At 37.4% G+C, this 17,632-nt stretch overlaps 1 protein-coding gene across 3 annotated transcripts in view; it reads right to left on the reverse strand.

Moving 5' to 3' along the window:
- MYPN (myopalladin) overlaps window positions 1–12,615 on the reverse strand; it is a 102,139-nt gene extending 89,524 nt beyond the window's left edge. The window contains exon 1 of one of the 3 annotated variants that reach the window (XM_052640116.1): window positions 12,510–12,615. The gene's annotated coding sequence lies outside the window, so the exon portion shown is untranslated. The remainder of the gene's footprint in view (window positions 1–12,509) is intronic. The other 2 variants (XM_052640115.1, XM_052640117.1) reach the window with 2 other exon arrangements.
- Window positions 12,616–17,632: the final 5,017 nt, after the last annotated feature.

The following is a 17,632-nucleotide window of genomic DNA, read 5'->3' on the forward strand; positions in this document are numbered from 1 at the left end:
TCTGTTCCTAGGGTTTTTTAATTTTAAAAAGAGGATCTATGATTAACATTAAGTTATTTAAGAAATCGAAGACAATTAGTATCAGGCATGTAATCCTGAGGTCTACAATTGATTCCTACTGCTCCCCACATTGAGGTAATTCTTATATCAATGCACATAGAAGCTTATCATTTCAGTAGAAATAAGTTAACATTCCTTAACTGCTTGCTAGGCACTATGCTAGGCTCTTTATGGACATTGCGCTTTTTAAAAATTAATTTTTGTTAGAGTGTAGTTGCTTTTGGACATTGTGCTTTATTTTACATATTCCTTCAACAATCTATGAAGTAGGTACTGTTAGAATTCTCATTTTATGTTTAAGAACCTGGGGCTTAGAAAGAAGTTAAAAACTTGCTTAGGGTCACACAATGGGTGAGTGACTGAGCAGGATTAAACCTAAGACTAATTGTGCTCTTAACTACTGCACATATTTAAAAGTTCACATTCTGTGGTACTTGCAAAAATTTTTTTAAAGGGTAAAAATGAGCATAAAACCTACTCTTCCTTTAAGTAAGTATTTTAAGGAAACACATAGAGTTTTGTTTATAATTTTTCTAACAGAAACCAATGCTGAAATTCTTTTGTATAACTAAACAAACAAGCAAAAAGAGAAAAAAACAGAAAAAAGAGCAAATGCTTTCAGAAACATTCCATCTGCAGTATTTTAGCTGAGAACATGAATTGATACATAGACCAAAACATGAGGCATTAATGCTGAAAGATAGGACCTTGGAAGTCAGTCTGAATGCTTTGACAGACCAATTTTTTTTCTATTTACGATAATCATTTTGCTCAGACAATTTAAAAGCTATGTTCTTTTGAAAGTAAGTTTGAATGCTTTGTGTTGTTTCTCAGCACATCAACATGGGTCAGTAATTTTTTTTACAAATTAAGGGTAGAAAAATAACAGTTGAAATATTTTCTCTTTGTAACAGTATCACAGAATATCTTAAATGCCAGTGTGCTAGGCTCTGGGGGATTCCACTCAGATTCTATTTTTGGGCAGTTTGGACATCTCAGAAAGCTGAAACCAGAGTTCACTGTTCTTATGCATGACCCGAATAATTGCACTAACACTAGTTACCTGAAGGAAAGGAAATGGGAATGAACTTTTCATCCTGGTGTACTCTGACAGGAGCAGCCTTTATCTCTTATTCAACATTCACAGCAACCCTGAAAAGGTATTGTCATTTGCATGTTATAAGAAGGAAGTGTGTTGTTAGTCGAGCTCAGTCGTGTCCGACTCTGTGACCCCATGGACTATAGTCCGCCGGGCTCCTCTGTCCATGGAATTCTCCAGGCAGGAGTACTGGAGTGTGTAGCCATTCCCTTCTCCAGGGGAATCTTCCCGACCCAGGGATCTAATCCTCCCACATTGCAGGCAGATTCTTTACTGTCTGAGCCACCAGGGACGCCCACAAGGAGGAAACTAATACTTAAAGAAGTTTAGCTTTCCCAAAGTTACCCAACCGGTGAGCTACACAGCTGGTTGAATTAAAACGTAGGCCTCTTAGTTTTAAATGTATTCATTTTTCATTGGCCTCCATTGCCTTCTAATGAAGAATAATTATACAGGCTAGTTAAAAAATCAGAAATCACCCAAAGAAGGAAACTCACTATTATTTTCATATGTATTGATGGACAAAGGATTATTAAAGTTATCACTTTGACTTTAGGGACATGGTGTTTATTTAACAGAATCTAGAAGAGAACAGAAAAATAGCATATGACTAAGACTTGGACTGTTTTCACAAAGACGACTCAATAAAATTGGTTGACTAAAATAGCAAGGACTAATACACATTTCTGAGAAGTTATCTTATTACATGAAGTCTATCAAAATGAATTTGTATTTTATATCCCTATTCAAGTTCATGTTTTTATTTGCATAAATGGACCTACTCGTTTGGTGTGTCTTGTGTTAACAAACTTCCTATCAAATAAAGGCAGTGTACTTTAATAGAGGAAGATCTGGAAAACCTTTTTTATTTTGCCTCTTCACCCAATTGTTTTTCATTCCGAACTGAGAATGGATTAGTTAAAACCTAGTCTAATCAAGAGGTCTGCCATTACTATCCTTGAAATCCTCTTCTTTCATCTTCTAACCCAGACAATAAACTTTAATTAAAAATACGGGTGAGGGAAGTCCCTGGTGATCCAGTGGTTAGGACTTGGCCCTTTTATTGCCATGAGTCTGGACTTGATCCCTGGTCAAGTAACTAAGATCCTGCAAGCCACATGGTGCAGTAAAAAAAAAAAAAAAAAAGTGGGTGATAATGTCAATAAAAGGAATAAGCAAATATATAATGTCAAAGGGGAATTAAACACAAAAATTTACCACAGAGTAAACTGAGCTGGGGGTAAATCTTTTTGTAGTCAGCCCACTGGCCAGACAGTATTGTGCAAATTTCAACTTGGAATAAGAAAAATCTTAGTATAATCAGAAATGTGATCATCTTGATCCTGTAAAATATTAATAGTCTTTCTGGTCTGATCTGCCACTCTTCTACACAAATCCTTGTCTCCAAAAATTTCAGGAATATCTCCTTGCTTTATCTTTCCTTCTTGCCTTCTTTCTTATCTTTCCTTCCAAATATTATGTAATTAAACAACTAATGATCATAACATTTCTTACACTGCTGAATTAAATTGAGTTTGCATTTATGCATTTATGCTTTATTTATTTAACTAGACCAGCCTTTGAGAATTGAAGCCATAAAAAATTTTATGTAGGCCACACAATTTCAATCTCAAGGCACGGCACAAAATAGTCGCTTAAACCTATTTGTCTATAGCATGCTATAAAAATAATGTATTAATTGTTGAGTTGTCCTAAATTATTCACACAATTCAATAAATATTTAATGAATGTTTATTATATGCCGGGAAAGACTGAATGACCAAACTCTCAGCAACATTAACTGATTTAGTTGTCATTAACAATTACATTAGTTTAACACAGAAATATGATTAAGCATCAATTCAAATGAGAAAAGGAGCTAAAAATATTTGATGCTCTTTGTGTATCAGTCATTGAGTAAGGAACTGTATGTGATTTGGCTTAGTGGATGCTCACAATTCCTGAGCTAATTGATATGGGGGACTTCTGCTTCTGGAAAAGGACTGGGGCTGTTGACAACACCCACCTTGCCCTGCTGCTGCTAGAGTTCTTCTATAGGTGCGCCATAAGAGGCACTGCCATACTTTTGCATCCTCCTGAACTGGCTTACCACTATTTTTCCTGCCCACCTTGGAACAAGCTTGTTTTACATCAGGTCTTTACTTTCTGTCCAGTCCTTTAGAATCAAACTCTTCTCTGCTTCTATAGACTTCTCTTTTCTGTTTTGAACTTTAAAACCCTCCTACTTATAGCTAAAAGGCAATTTTGTCTGTTCTTATGCCCTGGTTTTTGAGATTCCAGCTCAAGTCACAGACTGAGTTGCCTGTGAAATAGAGTACAATATATTTAAAACACACATTTATTCTCTAACATAGATCAAGATTTCAACTATTTGTGACTGACTGCAAATTAGACTTATTATTAAAATGCAGATAAACCAGAATGAATTACTCAGCTCTGTAAGTGATCCTAGCTGACCCAGCCCAGTATCCACACCAACCAAGCTTTATCATTCATATTTAATACATAATTTAATGCAACAACCCTGGAAGTATGAATCATTATCTCCATTTTATGGAGAATGAAACTGAAAAAATTGTATGCTATTGTGGGTTTTGTAAATTCAAGGATCTGAAAAAGTCTCAAGAGGTATACTTTGAGATTGTCCAAGGTGTTCTATATCATCATCCTCTTTTTATAGAGGAGGAAACTGAAGATCAGAGTAAAAATTTGCTCAAGGCCCCTCAGAGCTGTGATTCACACCCAAGTCTGTGTGTGCTGTCTCTTCAGTTGTGTCTGACTCTTTGTGACCCTATGGACTGTAGCCTGCCAGGCTTCTCTGTCCATGGGATTCTCCAGGCAAGGATACTGGAGTGGGCTGCTATTTCCTTCTCCAGGGGATCTTCCCCAACTAAGGATCGAGCTAGTCCTGCATTGGCAGGCGGGTTCTTTACCACTAGTGCCACTCTGGTCAGAGAAATACATTGAGCACTTCCTGGACGGTACAGTGGATAAGCATCCACCTCCCATTGGAGACGACTTGGTTTTGATCCCTGGTCTAGAAAGATCCCACGTGCCCATGAGCCACAACTACTGAGCCTGAGTGCCTAGAGCCTGTACTCTGCAACAAGAGAAGCCACCACAATGAGAAACCCCCACTCTCTGCAACTAGAGAAAGCCTGCACACAGCAACGAAGACCCAGTGCAGCCAAAATTTTTACAAAAAGAAAAGAAATCGAAGTAACCATAAATGAACAATTCTCTTGGTGCATCTCTATCTGCAGATTACTAGACATAGTGAAATTAGGCACAAGAGACTGTATCTTAAGGAGATGTTTACCTACCATTTTATCTTTTTGAAGTTATTTACAATCATGCTTTGGTTATTATGTTCTAATAACAACATAAAACAACACCCCTTTTCTTGAAGTTCGTCTTTATTATGATTATTTTGCATATTAGAAAATGAAACACTAGAATGTGGAAAATGAAACACTAGAATGGCCATTTAAATGTAAATCTGCAATAAAACCCAGATTGCTAAGTTTACATTATTAACTTAGTTTAACAAGAGCTTTTTTGGGGGGAAATACCCCAAAGTTTATCTTTTTAAAAAAATTTTTTTATTTTTTTACTTTACAATACTGTATTGGTTTTGCCATATATTGACATGAATCCACCACAGGTGTACATGAGTTCCCAACCCTGAACCCCCCTCCCACTACCCTCCCCATATCATCTCACTGGGTCATCCCCGTGCACCAGCCCCAAGCATCCTGTATAAAGTTTATCTTTTAGCAAAACTGGGAGCAATAAATATGTGTTAAATGAGTCTTCAAACATACTTTTAATGACTGAGTATGGATGGTGACTGAAAGAAGCATAAAAAGTGATTCTTTTCTATTTCTAGCTGGTGATTATGGCAAACAATATTTTACTGTCTAAAAACTTTCTGTGAGAACCAGATTAATTTCTTTCATTCATTAAAATAATCAAATTGCTCATGAACTTTATTTTTAAGTTCATTTATCTCAGTATAGTTAAATGTTCCTTCCTAGCTACTAGGCGAAGTCTCATGAAATGGAGCCTCAGATTTGAAAAAAAATTCTTATCTGCTTTTTAATTTTGCATGAAGAGTAGGTGGAAGAAACTCAATTACTATGCTAACAAAAAGAGGCAGCTGGATTGCCTATTTGGTGATCACTCACTGTGTTTATACTGGGATGGAGTAGTAGACAGGCTTTTATTCGACTTAATTCTCTCTTCTCTATTAATTTAGAAACGTTAAGGTCAGAGGATGTTTCCAAGTTCAGGTAATGTTTCGCTCAAACAACAACAAAAAATAGGTGAACATTTAACCATTGTAAAATCAAGGTCCTTTTTATTTTTTTCTTGGCTGCACCTCACAACATGTGGGATATATTAATTCCCCAACCAGGGATCCAGTCCGTGCCCCCTGCATTCTTAACCACTGGACTGCCAGGAAAGTCCAAATCAAGGTCTTCAAGTATCTTAACAGAATAAGGATGCATGTGAATCAAATTTAAGAGCGATCCATGGCCTCTTTTCAGAAACAAAGAATAAAAATAACTAGCACAGAAAAGTGAGCAGTTTTTAAATTGAGACATTGATGTGTGCCCTGTTTGATTTGAACATAGACTGTTTAAACTTTGTATCAGTGGTATGGTAAGATGTTAAAAGCAGTCAAATAAATGCTATAATTAGGCAGAGAGATTGCTAGATTCTACCTCCACTTATTATCTGAGAAGCCTTAGGCAAGTTATTTAAGTTCTTTGTGCCTCTGTTTCCTTATCTCTAAAAATGAGGGAAATAATAGTACCAATCTCATGGGATTGCTGTGAGAGTTAAGTAAATACTCTTAGAAGAATACCTGGCTCCTGGCAAGTGGCCAATATATGTCAGCTATCATTATTACGATTCTTATCAAAAAAAGATGTATTTTAAGTAAACATCTTTTAATCTGGCTTGTGAAGTCAAGCACAATTGCGCTGAGCTGTAAACTCTAAGGAAAGGCCAAAGGCTGAATGGGCCACCTAGACTGATGACTCAGACACAGCCACAGTTCAGGTTTCCAGACGGATTCAGTCCTTGGCTTCTGTCCTGACGCTGACAACAAGAATGCCAATTAGTGCCACGAGTGATGAGGTTTTTTTTTTAACATGGGTGTTATTCATTAGAGATTCAAATCAGATCACTTACATCTTGTATAGGACACCAATAGTGATCAACCAAGTTCAGCTTTAAACCAATGACATGGAGGTGAATGCTTCCCATCTAGTTACTGTGCTCCTGAACCATCTGCTTCTGAATTCTAAACTCTCAACTCAGCTACTGCCAAGGGGCTAAACATAGCTAAAGGGTTTCAATTATAATTTGATCTGACAACCAGGTATCAAACAAGCCTTCTTTAGCCAAATAAGTAGAGTGGTGACAAATATCACAGCAGTCTATCCACTCTGTGGTATGTGCTTTAGGACAGGAGATAATTGAGTTTATTGGTAAATATCCTATTTTTCATCTGATCTAGGAAAGGATATTAGCATAAGATTAGTACAAAACTTTAAGTTGACAAAACTATTGTTAAGGTCAAGTGATTTAGAGAGGAGAAATCTAGGGAAGTGAGGGACATTTTAGTATTCCCATGATCCTGAATTGTCTAATAGATTAATGTTGAATGTATATAAACACCACATGGAATAAAATAAAGAAGATTTAGATCTACTAAATAAATGCTGCTAATGATAACGATGATGAACTGGGGTAGATATCAAATACAAAGAGCAATGATGTTTTTAATACTTTTATTTAAATGATCTTTTGCACTAACACTACATTTGAAAAGTGTTTCATTATTTTTTATTAGCTATTTCTCATCAGAGTCCTATAAGTAGATCTGCTTTAATACTCACATTTTATATGTGAGGAAGCTGACATAAAGAATAATTAACTAGCTAGTTACATAGCATCTCAATACTAAAAAAAAAAAAATGACCAAAAACAACCTGAGTGTTGAGTTTTAATTTGGATAGATCACTATTTATTGCATTTATCTTTAAGTTTTAGTGAATTGTGTCCACATACATAGGATAATATGATTTAAGAATTATTAGAAATATTATTAGAAATATTAGAAATTATTAGAAATATCTTTTACCCATCTGTGGATCAACTTCATACCAATAAATGACTTGTCTTAGCATAATTCTATTCTATTTTGACATTGTGAGGAAAGGTCTTAATTAAAAATTTATTTTGAACTTTGATCTCCAGGTACCTATTCTTTTTCAAAAAATTATTTATTTTTAATTGCAATGACCATACAGTTCTGTAGCATTAAGTTCATTCATGTTGTACAACCATCACCACCTTCCATCTCCAGAACTTTTTTCATTTTGTACAACTGAAACTTTGCACTAATTAAATAATAGCTCCCCATCGCACTTTACCTCCAGACGCTGGCAACCACCATTCTACTTCCTGTCCCTATGAAGTTGATTATTTAACAGTTCAATAGGGAAACTATTTAATAGGGAAACCTATTATGAACATTCAAACTTGTTTTGTGTTCTTAAAGGAAGGTTGGGGGGAAATTCCTTACATTGTTCATTTCTGATTGGACTTGGAAATAAGATTTGAGAAGGTTCCTGCCTTGAGAGTCTATGTTAAGCTTGTTCTAGGTACTCTGAGTTTGTAGAGTGTGAAATGGCTGGTGTGTCAGAAGTGAGGCGGGGGCCTCCATTCTGCAATCTGACTTATGGTTGGTTCTCCAACCATGCCAATGCCCAAGATACTGCTGTACACTATGGCAAGAAAGAGTTATTTGCATGTACTGCGTTTCATGTCTCATGTCTTACATCTTTACACAGTTACAACCACCTTTTTTATTTTTTTCATTTGTTTTCTTTGTAAGTTCTAATGAACAGGACTTAGTAAGATTATTTTAGGGCAGCATAATTCACATATCACAAGGGAAATTTTATTTGTGATAAAATACTGCTGGCTGTATTTCTATAGCGTAGTTTTGTAAAGAGGTTTAAGTCATTTTATAAACCTGAATATTCACTGGAAGGACTGATGCTGAAGCTGAAACTCCAATCCTTTGACCATATGATGTGAAGAGCCGACTCATTGGAAAAGACCCAGATGCTGGGAAAGATTGAGGGCCAGGAGGAGAAGGGAGCAACAGAGGATGAGATGGTTGGGTGGCATCACCGACTTAATGGTCATGAGTTTGAGCCAACTGTGGGAGATAGTGAAGGACAGGAAGCCTGGTGTGCTGTAGTCCACCGGGTTGCAAAGAGTTACACATGCCGTAGTGACTGAACAACAAAAATTATACTTAAGAGCAAATACAGTGAACCCTAGCAAAGATGAAAGCACTGGTTTCCAAGTCCTACTGTGACTCTTCCTCTGAGGTTTTTAATTAAAGAGTAAAATTTTAACTAGTTAAAAAAAATTAGTTCAATGAGAGAGAACTGGTTCAGTTCGCTGGTGGCTCAGAGGTTAAAGCGTCTGCCTCCATTGAGGGAGACCTGGGTTCAATCCCTGGGTTGGGAAGATCCCCTGGAGAAGGAAATGGCAATCCACTCCAGTATTCTTGCCTGGAGAATCCCATGGATGGAGAAGCCTAGTAGGTTACAGTCCACAGGGTCGCAAAGAGTCGGACACAACTGAGCGACTTCACCTGAGACTTTGAAGCCCATACTTGTATATACCTCTTTAAACTTTAAAGTTACTCATTTTTAAAGAGCAATAATGTTTGTATAAGATTTTAAAAAACCCAAAATAGTCTTAAAAATAGTATTTGTAATATGACCCTGTTTTATTTTATTTTGATTCTGGAGTACAGTATTCCAAAATGTCAATTGGTTATAACCAGGTGGTAGAACTGTGGAAGATTTTTTTCTCATATTTTTCTTAGCTGTACTTAAAAAAAAAAAAAACTTCTAATAAGGGTGTATGATATTTATAAGAAGAAAAAAAATTGTAAAAATTGCCCCCAAGGTACACTCACAAAAAAAAGCATCAAGGCCATCAGTAGAAAAAAGAACTGTAATTTGATCGTAGCCTAACTGATAGTATCTACCTACCTACCTATCTATCAAATATAAGTGTGTATATAAATATTTATATCTATATCTCAGAAGATACTCTGGAGGAGGGCATGGCAATCCACTCCAGTAGTCTTGCCTAGAGAATCCCATGGACAGAGGAGCCTGGTGGGCTATGGTCCATAGGATCCCAGAGAGTTGGACACAGCTGAAAGGACTAGCACATATCTATATCTGCATCTATATCTGAAGAGATGATTGGAATGACAAGTAGGAAAGGGAAGTCAAAGAGGAAAGAACCAGCGATGTTCATCCAAGAGAGTCTTTTCTGCTCCTGATGGTGGTGTTGGCAACTCAGAACAATACTGCTAGGTGCCATGATTTACTTACCTTGGTGCAACAGCATTCTCATGCAACAGCATTCTAATTTCAATTGAATTTTTTTAAATAGACTTCTTTTAAATAAGAAGTTGATAGGAGAATATGACATTTAGTTTGCTCTTAAGTCATCTTCTCATTGTAAATTAACAAATTGGAATTTTGGATGCCACAGCATTCTAATTTCAATTGAGATTTTTTTTAATAGACTTCTTTTAAATAATAAGTTGATAGGAAAATATGACATTTAGTTTGCTCTCAAGCCATCTTTCTCACTGTAAATTTACAAATAGGAATTTTGGATGCTGCATGACTTGGGAGTTTGGTTAATGTAAATAACCTTGCAAAAGGACTGCATCACTATAAGAATTTCTGAAAAACAAATTAAGTTTCTGACCTTGGATACCTGAGGACCAGACAATGGAACCTGGTGATTTCATCAAGGTAATTATAAGCAGCAAGATCTAATGACAGTCGACCAACTGAACCTCCCTAAGAAGGAGTCCTATAATCCAGTGTGTGACCTTTAGTATGAAATATACAAAAAGTAGGTGTATCTTGGAGACCCTGCCATAAGATATTTCCACAATATGAACGATGGGGACAGCATTTTAGCTATGATCCAGCCTATCTTTCTTGGGCTGGAGTTTGTAGATAAATTGAGGACCAAAGAAAGTAAGTCAGTTATTTAAGATTGCAGTTGATATCAGCTCAGACTTGAAATTATAATTGGTGCCTCCTAGTCCAGCAAATAAAGCTATTTTCCATAGCCTTTACGAAATAATATCATAGCTGTAAAATGCACACATCCTTGACTATACCTGCTTTTCCTATTTTAAAAGGTATTTATTGAGTAACTAGTATGTTCAAAGTAGTCTGCTAAGTTTAAGATTGTCTTCAAATCTGCTCTATATGTTTTATAATGTGAGTAAATGTTCAACACTGGGAGTAGGATAGAGGAAAAAATATGATTGTTTACCAAGAATCTAATATCTGCCAGGCACTGTTCACCCGACATCTCATTTTCATTTATTATATGATTAAATTCTTTTCAATAATGACAATTTTTATTTAATAATAATATTGGATATGGCCTGATGCAGTGAAGTACATTCATTTAGGGTATCATTAGAGAACTAAAACAGAAGAGGTTCTTTTCTCTCTTGCTACACACCGAGCTCCCCAGCTGCTCCCAAAATAGCTCACAAAAGACCACTATGCCTGATCCCATTTTTATGAAATATCCAGAATAGGCAAATCTGCAGAAACAGTAAACTTGTGGTTGCCTAGGGTTGTGAGTCGGAGAAGGTGATGGCGCCCTACTCCAGTACTCTTGTCTGGAAAATCCCATGGATGGAGGAGCCTGGCAGGCTGCAGTCCATGGGGTCGCTAAGAGTCGGGCACGACTGAGTGACTTCACTTTCACTTTCCACTTTCATGCATTGGAGAAGGAAATGGCAACCCACTCCAGTGTTCCTGCCTGGAGAATCCCAGGGATGGGGGAGCCTGGTGGACTGCCATCTATGGGGTCGCACAGAGTCGGACACGACTGAGGTGACTTAGCAGCAGCAGCAGCAAGGTTGTGGGTAAGGGGAGTGTTGGAAGAAAAGAGGAGGTGACAGCTGTTGAGTATGGGTTTCGTTGGAGAAGATGATAAAGTATCCTAAACTGATTGTGGAAATTGTTGTACAAGTCTGTAGATATGGTAAAAACCACTGAATTGTATATTTTAAATAGATGAATTGTATGGTATGTGAATTATATCTCAATATAGCTATAATTATTTTTAAAGTTCTGCATTTCTGCTGTCCCTTCAGATCAATCCTGAGATACCCTCTTAAGAGAATGGAGGGTTTTACAATTAATGAGTAGTAAGAGTCCCTTGGACTGCAAGGTGATCCAACCAGTCCATTCTAAAGCAGATCAGTCCTGGTTGTTCATTGGAAGGACTGATGTTGAAGCTGAAACTCCAATACTTTGGCCACCTGATGCAAAGAGCTGACTCATTTGAAAAGACCCTGATGCTGGGAAAGATTGGGGGCAGGAGGAGAAGTGGACGACAGAGGATGAGATGGTTGGATGGCATCACCCACTCGATGGACATGGATTTGGGTGGACTCCGGGAGTTAGTGATGGACAGGGAGGGCTGGAGTGGTGCGGTTCATGGGGTCACAAAGAGTCAGACACGACTGAGCGACTGAACTGACTGGACTGAACTTCAGAAAAATAGGTAATGTAAAAATGAATTCCAGCACAGAAAATGGGAACTTACAGAAAATATGATGAGTGATAGATAAATACCATAATTGGGAATAATTCACATGCAACATAAAGCAAATCACTGATCTAGTTCTTTGTGAAACAACAACACAGAAAATCTTGGCCTCCTCCAGGATTCTGTTGTCTGTCTTTGACCAGTTCAACGACTCTACGTCACCTATGATCAAAGAACACTGTTGCCCACTGAGTCCTATTTTGGTATCTCTAATCTTTCTCTAACCTTTCCTTTTCGGCTCTGCTCTTATCCAGTCTTTAAATATCACTTGGAAATACTCTTTCCTTATTGTTCTTCCACTTGGTTTTACAGATTTCCTAGGACAGGCTCCTCCCTTTATTCCAACAAGGGAGGACGTAAGGAAAAAAAAAAAAACAGCAACAAGGTGAGAAAAAAACAGCACCTACATACCCCAGAAAGCCCTAATTTAACAAGGTAAAAAGGGGTGGTTCAGATGAATAGTTTGGATGAGGATGGATACAAGAATAGGTTTATCGCTCTCTTAATCATTAGATTCCTGGAGGTATCTCTTTACTAGGCAGTATTAAATCATTCGATTTTTGCACATTCCCTTAAGAAATCACTTGCTTTACCTGCCAAGGTGAGTTCTGAAGAAGCACCTTACCTGGCACAAACTGTAGCAGATCTCCACAGGCTAAGGAGGGTTCCACCGGGGCTCCTGGTCCTTCACCTCACTTGTTGAGTGTGGGGAAATCTGCTGTGGCTTTCCCTCCGTGGGCTTGCCCATCCTGCTAATTTTAGGCTGCTTCCTCATGCGCTGCCTTGGGTATCAGAGCATGTTGCTCCCCTCAGAGGAGCTATTTTCTCCTCCAAGTCTCATTTGTTTGTTACAACTTCTCTCTCTGCTCCTCCCCAACCCATCTCTGTATAACTGAGCTATTTTTTAGTAGTCAGTAAAATATCTCCCAGATTTATGCTTACTCTAATCTGAATTTACCTGAATCCTAGGGACTAAGGAAAACTTTTTATGTTAGTGGTACTTCCCAGTAGCCAGATTTCCACATCATGTTTATCTAACAAACATTCATTAAGTTTCTACTGTGAATAAGGTGTTAAGTCATGGATACAGTGATGAGCAAAGCACATCTGGATTTCATTTATGTAATTTTGATAACAGATCTATCAAACTTCCACTGTGTTCTATGATCTCTGTTAAGATGTGAGAATAAAAAATTAATAAAGCAGAGTCCCTGTCCTCAAGAGCTAATAAGATATTTCAATATATAGACAGATTCAAAGAGGAGAGCTTAGTTTTTATGTAATGAATAAAAATTATATCTTCATATATATTATAGGTATAATCAAACAAATTGTTCATTAAGAATAAATATACAAATGCAGTGGACAAAATAGATATGCTAAACAGCATCTCAAGTTTCTCCTTTCTATATCCTGAGCATTTTCTATACCCCTCTGAGTAAGTTTCCTGGTGGCCGACGGTAAAGAATCTGCCTGCAGTGTGGGAGAACTCAGTTCAATCCTTGGGTTGGGAAGTTTTCCTGGAGAAGGGAATGGCAACCCACTCCAGTATTCTTGCCTGGAGAATTCCATGGACAGAGGAACCTGGTGGACTATAGCCCATGGGATTGGAAAGAGTCGGACACTGCTGAGCGACTAACAAGTCACAAGTCAAGTGTGAGCATTTTGCTACTTTGTGGAGCCAGAGAGATTGAAGAACCTGGAGAAATCATTTTAGGCAATCAAGGCACAGATGACGCTCATATATATATTGACACTCTCAATATAATAAGATACACCTAAATACATGCAACTTAAGATCTGATTCTACTTGAACAGAATAAGAATGAACATATCCATTATTTATTTATATATGTGGATAATTGGCCCTGTAGAAGTTCATGGTCTTTACATGTCACCTATATGAACATAACTAAGCTCCCCATATTTGGAAAGAGGTCCTTAGCATGTTGTTGGATAAAAATAGTTTCTAAAGGTCCAAGATCCTTAGGTTAACATACCAATTTCTATGTCTGTGCAACATACTTAGGAGGATGAAAAAACATCACAGTGATGTTCAATAAATATTATCAGTGTCTATCTCCTGAGGTGGTATTTCTGATATTTTCTTCTTTTTATTTTACCAAATTGTTTAAATTATTAACAATAATCATTAATATTTAAAAATCTATTTTAATTTTTCTTATTTAAAAATTTTATTTTTAATTGAATTTATTTTAAAAAATTTTATTTTAAAATTTTATCTTTAAATTGAAAGATAATTGCTTTATAGCATTGTGTTGGTGTCTGCCATACATCAACATGAATCGGCCCTAGGTGTACATATGTCCCTTCCCTCTCAACCACCCTCCCACCTCCCACCCCATCCTACCCCTCGAGGTTGTCATGGAGGACCTGTTTGAGCTCTCTGAGTCACACAGTTAACTCCTACTGGCTATCTATTTTCCATATGGTAGTGTGTATGTTTCCATGCTACTCTCTCCATTCATCTCACCCTCTCCTTCCCCAACCCCTGTGTCCACAAGTCTGTTCTCTGTGTCTGCATCTCCATTGCTCCCTGCAAATAGGTTCATCAGTACCATCTTTCTAGATTCCACATATATGTGTTAATATATGATATTTATTTTTCTCTTTCTGACTTACTTCACTCTGTATAATAGACCCTAAGTTCATCCACCTCATTAGAACTGACTCAAATGTGTTTCTTTTCATGGCTGAGTAATACTCCATTGTGTATGTGTACCACAACTTCTTTATCCATTTATCTGTTGATCAACCTCTGGGTTATTTCCATGTCCTAGCTATTGTAAATAGTGCTGCAAAGAACACTGGGGTACACGTGTCTTTTTCAGTTATGGTTTCCTCAAGGGTATATGCCCAGTAGTGGGACTGCTGGGTCAAATGGTAGATTTATTTCTAGTTTTTTAAGAAATCTCCATACTATTCTCCATAGTGACCATGTCAATTGACATTCTCAACAAAGAGGGTATCTATTTATCCACATCCTCTCCAGTGTTTATTGTTCGTAGATTTTTTTGATGATGGCCATTCTGACCAGAGTGAGGTGATATCTCATTGTAGTTTTGATTTGCATTTCTAAGGACTTCCCTTGTGGTTCAGACAGTAAAGAATCTGCCTACAATGCGGGACACCCAGGTTCGATCATTCCCTCTGGAGAGGGAAATGGCAACCCAGTCCAGTACTCTTGCCTGGAAAATCCCATGGATGGAGGAGACTGGTAGGCTACAGTCCATGGGGTTGCAAAGAGTCTTACATGACTGAGTGACTTCACTTCACTTCAATAATGAGCAATGTTAAGCATCTTTTCATGTTCTTTTAGCCATCTATATGTCTTCTTTGGATAAATGTTTAGGTCTTCTGCTCACTTCTTGATTAGGTTGTTTTTCTGGTATTGATTTGCATGAACTGCTTGTATATTTTGAAAATTAATCCTTTGTCAGTTGTTTCATTTGCTATTGTTTTCTTCCATTCTGAGGTTTGTTGTTTCACCTTGCTTATAGTTTCCTTTGCTGTGCAAAAGCTTCTAACTTTAGCTAAGTCTCACTTGATTATTTTTGTTTTTATTTCCATTACTCTAGGAGGTGGGTCATGGAGGATCTTGCTGTGATAAAATCTACTAATTTTTTAAATGAGAATTTCCCATACAAAACACATTTAATTTTAAACAGAATAGTTTTATGTTAAATGAAAGAAACCATCTTATTCAGTCTCCCTATTTGTAACTAGGAAAAGGATGATAGGGTATTTCATCCTTACTGTAGATTCAGTGTATAATTTTATTCTCTGATGATGCAATACTTTAAAAAAATGCTTTCCAAACTAGGAATAAATTCTAACATTTACCAGCTCATACTATTTCTATTTTATGGTCAACACTCTGAGTGCTTGCAAATTAGGAGCAGTTTGAAAGACGCTCTTTGGAAGTTAGCTTGCTGGGTAAAACTTCCTTTTAAAGATTGAACAGATGAAGTTTGTTGAAAGTGAGCAGCACAGAATCCTTCAGTTCACCTCTTAACATCCCTATGTTGACAAAGAGTAATTTTTCTTCTCTCTCTCTCTCTCTTTTAAAGTAAAATAGCAGCTTGAACTGCATGGCATTTTTCTTGGGCAAACATTTCTGTCATTTTAATGCGGTTAAACTGTATTCAGGCAATGTGGAGGTGGCAACTATAATTTGTCTTCTAGGAACACTCTGTCCTTCCTAGTCACTACTGCTCAATTGTTCCTTCAGGCTATCAGATCTTACACGGAGCATATAAAAATACATTTTCAAACCCTAATGAAAACCTGTCCATAAAAATGTCTCTGTGTTATCTATTTCTAAATGCCAGTTATTTTGGCAATGTATTTCATTTTTTCCAAAAGAAGCATGAGTAGCAGTATACATTAAAAAAAATTTGCAATCAATATGTATAAAAGTTATCTGTATGTTGGTACCAACAGTTGGTTCTAGAGCACAGGAGTTCCGGGAGGTAGGGGAAGAGGGAATGGAGTTTAAAAAGCTTTTCTATCTCCTTACTTTTGTGGCCAGGTGTTGTCGGGAATCCCCTGGCAGTCCAGTGGTTAGGACTCTGTGCTTCCATTGTAGGAGCCGCTGGTTTGATTCCTGGATAGGGACCTAAGATCTTGCATGCCAGGAGGCACCCCCCGCCCCCAAAAAAAAAACCAAACACATTGTCAATTTCCCATGTAAAAAGTGATAATTGAATAAGATGCACAGCAAGTTTGTTTCCTTTATATCCTTAGTTCACAAGTTATTAATAAAGGATTCTATAGATGAGGATACTCATACTGTGGTTGATGTCTAAAAAAGAATTAGTACTATTAATTTGACTAAAACCTGTAGTTACCATTAGTTTTAGTCCTGATCCTATTTGAAGGCTGTAAAGCATTCCACTTAAAAATATACATATATATATGTGTGTGTGCATATATTTATGTTTGTGTATGCAGAGTACATCATGAGAAATGCTGGGCTGGAAGAAGCACAAGCTTCTTGGAATCAAGATTGCTGGGAGAAATATCAATCACCTCAGATACGCAGATGACACCACCCTTATGGCAGAAAGTGAAGAGGAACTAAAAAGCCTCTTGATGAAAGTGAAAGTGGAGAGTGAAAAAGTTGGCTTAAAGCTCAACATTCAGAAAAGGAATATCATGGCATCCAGTCCCATCACTTCATGGGAAATAGATGGGGAAACAGTGGAAAAAGTGTTAGACTTTATCTTTTTGGGCTCCAAAATCACTGCAGATGGTGACTGCAGCCATGAAATTAAAAGACGCTTACTCCTTGGAAGAAAAGTTATGACCAACCTAGATAGCATGTTGAAAAGGAGAGACATTACTTTGCCAACAAAGGTCCGTCTAGTCAAGGCTATGGTTTTTCCAGTGGTCATGTATGGATGTGAGAGTTGGACTGTGAAGAAAGCTGAGCGCCGAAGAATTGATGCTTTTGAACTGTGGTGTTGGAGAAGACTCTTGAGAGTCCCTTGGACTGCAAGGAGATCCAATCAGTCCTTTCTGAAGGAGATCAGTCCTGGGATTTCTTTGGAAGGATTGATGCTAAAGCTGAAACCCCAGTACTTTGGCCACCTCATGCGAAGAGTTGACTCATTGGAAAAGACTCTGATGCTGGGAGGGATTGGGGGCAGGAGGAGAAGGGAACGACAGAGGATGAGATGGCTGGATGGCATCACTGACTTGATGGACATGAGTCTGAGTGAATTC

The sequence above is a fragment of the Budorcas taxicolor genome, chromosome 5, assembly GCF_023091745.1.
Source record: "Budorcas taxicolor isolate Tak-1 chromosome 5, Takin1.1, whole genome shotgun sequence".
In the NCBI taxonomy this organism is placed as follows: Eukaryota; Metazoa; Chordata; class Mammalia; order Artiodactyla; family Bovidae; genus Budorcas; species Budorcas taxicolor.